The sequence below is a fragment of the Lonchura striata genome, chromosome 1 (genome assembly GCF_050655825.1).
Source record: "Lonchura striata isolate lonStrDom1 chromosome 1, ASM5065582v1, whole genome shotgun sequence".
Lineage (NCBI taxonomy): Eukaryota > Metazoa > Chordata > Aves > Passeriformes > Estrildidae > Lonchura > Lonchura striata.
The window spans coordinates 85,981,671-85,988,347 of NC_140703.1; positions in this window are offsets into that span (position 1 = coordinate 85,981,671).

Sequence of the window (6,677 nt, forward strand, 5' to 3'; positions counted from 1 at the left end):
TAATAAATAAGATAATCTAAAGGAATCCATCTGTTCACTACAGTCACCCTCTTCATGGCTAGCAGGACAGAAACAATACGGCAGTTAAGGTGAAGAGTTAGCACTGGCAGGTGCCATGCTCTGTGAGTATGGCCTGTGCCCAAGCTAGTAAGGCCTACAAGCACCTAAACTGCCCCACAGAGCTCACTCTTAGTCCTTATGGAGGCAGACCATAAGTGGAAGAGATCATGGAATCATGCATGCCATCTCTATGAAGAAACACTTCAATGTTGTATTTCACAGCACAGTGCTCCTCAGTGCAGCTGGAGTGTGGTCTAGACACATCTGGGTGAGTTAGGTGTAGGAACATATTTGAACCTGATGGTTTTCTGTCATTCACTTGGGTTCAGAGTCATAGGAAAGTGTCTGTGCTGTCTCTGGACTTTGATTCCCAGAGCAGTGTAGCTACATTCCTGTCTGATACCAACCTGTACATCTTCGCACCTGCAGAACTCTTCTGTGTCAGACCAGGAGAAAGTGGCAAGCAGACCATGGACCTTGCAGCCACTCCTGGTGGCCTGCTTAGCGGCTCTGTACAGAGCTCAAGACAATTTTTAGAAACTGCTTATCTTCACTTGTTTTGCTTTTAGAAGCTTGCTTCGGTCTTCTTTCTTCTGCTGCTTCCTGTTAAGCTGTTTCGCTCTTGCTGTTATTTTCCCAGCTTTATCAGTAGTTCTCTCATGCTTTTACATATTTTCATTTTCACAGCTGCTGTTATGAATCTGAAGCAGCTCTTCAGATGCTGAAACACTGAGTGTTTCTGTCTTTTATGCTGAGACATTGAGAGTTTCTTTCTTTTACTGGTGGGCTACTAAAGAGGTGTCTATGGCCCTCTCTATGTCAGTGAGTTTCCACTGACAAGACAGTGTTATGACTATGTTTGGCAACCAATGGGGCATATACATTTGCCAGTTATAGTTAGATTTTCCTCAAGTGTCTTTTTGCAGCACACTCTGGAGAGTTTCAAGGCACTTTATGTATCTGTAACTAGAGCTCAGAGAACCAACAGTGTATTCACACAGCAACATCTGATTTAATCATTCACCATTTTGACTAGACTCAGAACCAGTCCAAACGTGCCCATCATTGTTATTTTGCATTAGAATTGCTACTTAGGCACTATATGTCATCCCTTAAGACCTCAAGGAACACATGCTGTAGCAAGCTATAACAAGAACCTACACCTTTACTATTTTTAAAATAGGTTTTCATTACTGTATGCTTGCTTTTTGTTTTTCTGGTGCAGAAATAAACCCTAGTAGTTCTTACACTGAGTGGTTTTCCCTGTATCAATTCTTCTGTTTCCAACAGCACTGAGACAGCCCTGCCAGATTTCTGTCACAAAAATTTTGGAAGTTGATGACAGTGATTTTTGATGTATCATTTGATCAAACTGGGCCACCTGCAAACAGTAATTTTAAGGAGATTAACATTTCTCTATTTTACCTGAATTTTTCCCAGTTTCATTAATTTCACATTGTTCAATTCAGTTTTCATTATTGATGTGATCTACAAGACTTTTTAGGGCCTTGTTTTCTTCTGTAGTTTGCAAGCAGCCATTGCATTCTCCAGATTACGCTGACCTCTTGCTGAGGCCAGCTTGGCTCCCAATAAGTGAGACTTGTTTTATGCAGTGGGACATCCTCTGAGCATAGAGGTGGTTGGGTACAGATGCAAATATAATCCTCTCTAGGCACAGAGCTACCTGGGGTTTATCTCTTGGGAATGATATGCTAAAAGAACCTTATTTTCATTTCCCAAATCCTCCCTCATTGACTGTGTCTTTTTTGGGAATGCTGTAAGAGGTCATGGTGGGCAAATTCTGGTCTCATAACTCTAGCCTCATAACTCTCATGGGAAAATGTTTAAGTAACTGGATAAACATTCCTCCCCTGCTGCTCCCCAAATGATATACTTTATATACTTTATACTCAGTCATAGACCAGCTGGACTGTGCTGCGTTTAGCAGGGACACAGTTAATTTGCTTCAGAGCAGCCAGTTTGGGGCTGTGTTTTGGAATTGTACAGGAAACAGTGCTGATTATAAGAGATGTTTTCCTTATCTCTGAGAAACATTTATGTAGAGCCTAGGCCTTTTCTGCCTCTCCTCCCACCCCATCAGTGAGGAGTACGAGGGTGCAAAAGGACGTCCAGCTTTCCTGGAGATGGCCAAACACCTGATGATGGGAAGCAGTGAATTAATTCTTTGTATTACTTTGCTTATGTGTGTGTCTTTTACTTTCCCTAATAAGCTCTGTTCATCCCAACCCACACGTTTTCTCACTTTTACACTTCCAATTCTCTCCTCCATCCCACCAGGAGAAAGTGAGCAAGCAGCTAAGTGGGGTTTAGCTGCTGGGTAGAATTAAACCATGACATAGATGAATATTCCTACTTCCCTGATAATCTAGAAAAATGGGTTAGTAAAACCTTCATAATTTATAGAGTTTATCCTAATTTAGCATCTCCACAGGGATGTATTTGCTAAATTCAGCAAAAGGCATAAGCCAGCTATACTGTAAGGCATAAAGCAAATGCTAGTCTATAAAATTGCAGTCATGATCTAATGCAAATACTGTTTTTTCTGTAGTGATGTGCTACCTGCACAAGTTGTGTGACTAAACTGCATGCAGGCATCAATTTCTTCCCCACTGTGGCAAAAGGTTTGGGTGATATATGAGTGTTGGATTTGGTGCAGATTGTTTGATTTTAAAAGGAAAACTCAGGAAGGATCTTAGTCTTCAGCACTGTTCTTTGTACCAAAAAGAAAGCACAGAATTCTGCTTTCTTGAACATAAGAGAATCAGAAAAATTGACAATTTTTGTCACCAAGCTCGTTCTCATCAGGCATCCCACAAATATCTCTTCTCAGAGTTGTATGTCTAAACAGTCTGTTTAGACTGTTCTGAGGTCTGTCTACCTCTTTCATCAACTGGACTATCTCTCATCCTTCCAAATGTCATAGATCAGTTCTCAGACATCCATAGTAATTCCTGAGAAACATCTGAGCATCTGTCATTTTTCTTCCTTTTAGGCAGAGATATTTACCAGGGGTAGAAAGCTGCCTTAATCTCTGCTGCCAGCACAGGTAAAGGAACTTGCAATTTTCTTGCAATTATCTCAAATGAAAAATGAAGGATTCTTCCAATTATTTCAACTTGTTTTCACAGAATCACAGAATATACTGAGCTGTAAGGGACCCACAAGGACCATCAAGTCCAACTCCTGACCCTGCAAAGAATCATTCCAGTCAAACCATATGCTTGAGAGTGTTGTCCAAACACTTCTTTGGACTCTGTCAGGCTGGTGCTGTGACCACTGCCCTGGAGACTTGTCCCAGTGCCCAACCACCCTCCAGGTGAAGAAACTTTTTCTAATATCCAGCCTAAAGCTCCCTTGACACAATTTCAGGCCATTCCCTTGCGTTTTGTCACTGGGCACTTCTATTAAAGTCATATTAAATTACCAGGTTTCCAACAAGTTAGCCTATTATATAGCAATTACATCACTTGCTCTATGTTCATTAGAAATTTGCAGTTCAAGGACAAGCTAAATTAATTTCTTGTACTTCATTTTTTCTTGAATGTCATCCATTCACTGTTTTATCTATGTCTGCATATCAGTGCAGCTGACAAAACCAAGCAACCATACCACTACACAAGTCATAACATTTCCGCAAATAGAACTAGAATAACAATACACTTGCAGAATTATCTGTCATGGGTGGAAACTTAAGGCAGTGCCATTATAATGAAAGGAAAAAAATCAAGACAGTTCAAGAAGAGCAATATATTTTTAGTTAGAAAGGGTACAATGAAAGATGAAAGCATCTACTCTTTTTCTGGTTTTGGAAAAGAATAAAGCAGTGTATGGTAAAGCTGTCTAGGGGACTAAATGGGTGGGAAAAATGGAGAAATCAGAATCAGTATTGCTGTGACAAGCTTCACAAACTGAAACACTTGCTACCATTTGTGGAGGTCAAGCTTTCTTCCCACAAAGGATTAAAAGAATGGTTCTCCAACCCAATTTACAAACAGGTAAGAAAACCTGTGACCAGGGCAACTCCATTTTTATTGTTGCAATACGTTTTGCAACAATATTAGTAAAGGAAAATGTACTATATCCAATAAAAAAGTCAGAGTAAAGCATCATCATTTTAGCAAATAAATGAAGATCCAGTTTCACTATGCTACAGCCTGACAGTTCACAGTAACTATTCAGTAACAGTAGAGATCATAGAGTATATTGAGTTGGATGGCACCATAAGAATCATCAAAATCCTATGGTTGGTCCAGCATATGACAGCCCCAGGAAGCACATCATGTATCTGAGGGCATTGTCCAAATGCTTCTTGAACACTGGCAGATATTTCAATACTCTAACAATTTGCTGGTCAGGGGGACATAGTGATAGTTGGGATACAACAGGATTTCTATGTCCTGTGACTGGGTCTTCCATAAAAGCAAATACAAGGTATTACAGCTACACCTACTGCCCTGATGGGATGGATCACATAAACCTAAGCTGAACCTTATGCCAAATCTTTATCTGTCTTGCACAAAAAATATTTTGGATTTACAATTAATGATACTCTAAACTAAGGCCCTGAAATGTCTATTTAAATATACATCCAATTAACAGGAAGTGTAAACCATTATAAAATGCAGACTTAACATCAACCTCAGCATTTTTAAAAATCTATCCTAAATTAAAATTCAGTTTTAAATTTTAAATTTTAAATTTTAAATTTTAAATTTTAAATTCAGTTGCAAAACTCCATCAAATGAAGAATTGAGTTTAAGAAGTTAGAGTGCACTTCAAAGACACTGCAGTAGAAAGTTATCAGATGCCCTCCTTCCTGTTACAGTTTGCTTTTCAGAGGCAATTTTGCATGAGTTATAGTGTAAAGATGAGCTATAGCCTCCTCTAATATTCAGTTGCCTGAACTGACTTTTGCATGACCATAAAAACATAGCTCAGCACATCAGTCTCATATATCCTAAAGACGGTGTTAAAGTGAAGCCACAACGTGTTCTGTATCCCTCCCCCCAGCTAATTATTAAATGACTGTTTCTATAGATTCACTACACCCCCAATCCCTAAATCTTAAGTACTTCTTCAAATGCAGTGTTTTAAATATACTGTCCATCTGTTCTGTGGAATTTACCCAAAGCTTTGTTGGTAACAGAGGTGCTAACAGTGAAGCATGAAGCATGAACTCCTGTGGTTGGCTTGTTGAACAATCCCTTGCAGCCTGATGTGTTTCACCTCATGCACTCCTTCACCTGCCTTAGAATGCTGCTCAGCAAATTGGCTCATCAGTTAGGATTGAAAAGCAGAGGAGAGGTTGCCTGCTCAGAGCAGTTTCTCTAAAGGATACACAGTTCACCAATGGTTTGCATTGTAATTCCTCCTCCAACATGTGACTAGACACAGGTGACATTGTAATATGACATGACAAAAAGGGACACCTCTCCCAAATATAATCTAATCCCATGAGAAAGGAAGATTTTACTTTAAATACTTCTAATTTCCAGCAGTGTGATGTGGAAGGATAGTTGGGTGAGAAGAGACAGTTACCACATGAAAATAAAGGAATAACAAAGTAAACTATTAAGCTTCCTAGTATTAAACCTTACTTAAAAACCCAGTTTAAATTTGCTTCTAGAGCACGTCTTCATCCCTTCTCCCTGCCCAGTGTTCCCTCACCCAGCTGAAATCAAATACCAATACCAAAACAAAAATAGAAATGAGGCTTGTGATGAGGGAAAAAAGGAAAATATTTGTACCATTAAAGCCTTTCATGACTGAGGCAGCACAGATGTTATACATTTGCCCCAGCCCTGGTATCCTGTTTTGAAAACCAGCAACAGATTTCTGATTCACCAGTCACAAAGGGTGTACGTACTTTCATTGCCTGGAGGCTTTCCACTGCCTGGGATTGTAGTTCTTCCCTCTTCTTGACACCTCCAAAGGAATAGATCAGTGAATTAATCAGAGTTAAAACCCCTAGCAAAGCAGAAACAAGACTATTTTTAACTTATTCCCTGTTTCGGTTCACCATGCTGCTCCACAGACAGCACAGCTGAGGGTGTGGTATGAAGGGAAATGGACTTGTACAAGACAGTTGGGAAGCAGGAAACCTTTCAGACACCACTGTCATTAAAGTCCATGTTTGATGATACTCAGCTTGTGACAGGGCAGCTGCTAAGATCTGGAATCCTTCTCACTGCAAAAATATCACTATTTCTTTTGTGATGGAGTGCTGAAATAGGTGGCTGCCACACTCCTCTCACCACAAAGGACACAAGTGACACACATGCTGCAAAGCCTGGAACTTCCAGTCTGAACAGTGATTGCAGGGGTAGCACAGGTATGCTTAAATACATAGGGGTTAAGTGATAACCACAGTTATGTTGTATAAAGAACATTTAAAGTCTCAGCATATAAGAATTTTGTTTAAAAGCCAGTCACAGTATTCCAGTTATTAATTACTACAGTACCAACCACTGGAGTGTCTACTGACTGTGCAGACAGTTAAAATATAGCAGGACAAATTATGACTGATGTTTGGCTACATCAGCTAAAGAGTAAAAAGAAAAGACTGCTGTTAATCTAATATGGAAAACACAGGCAAC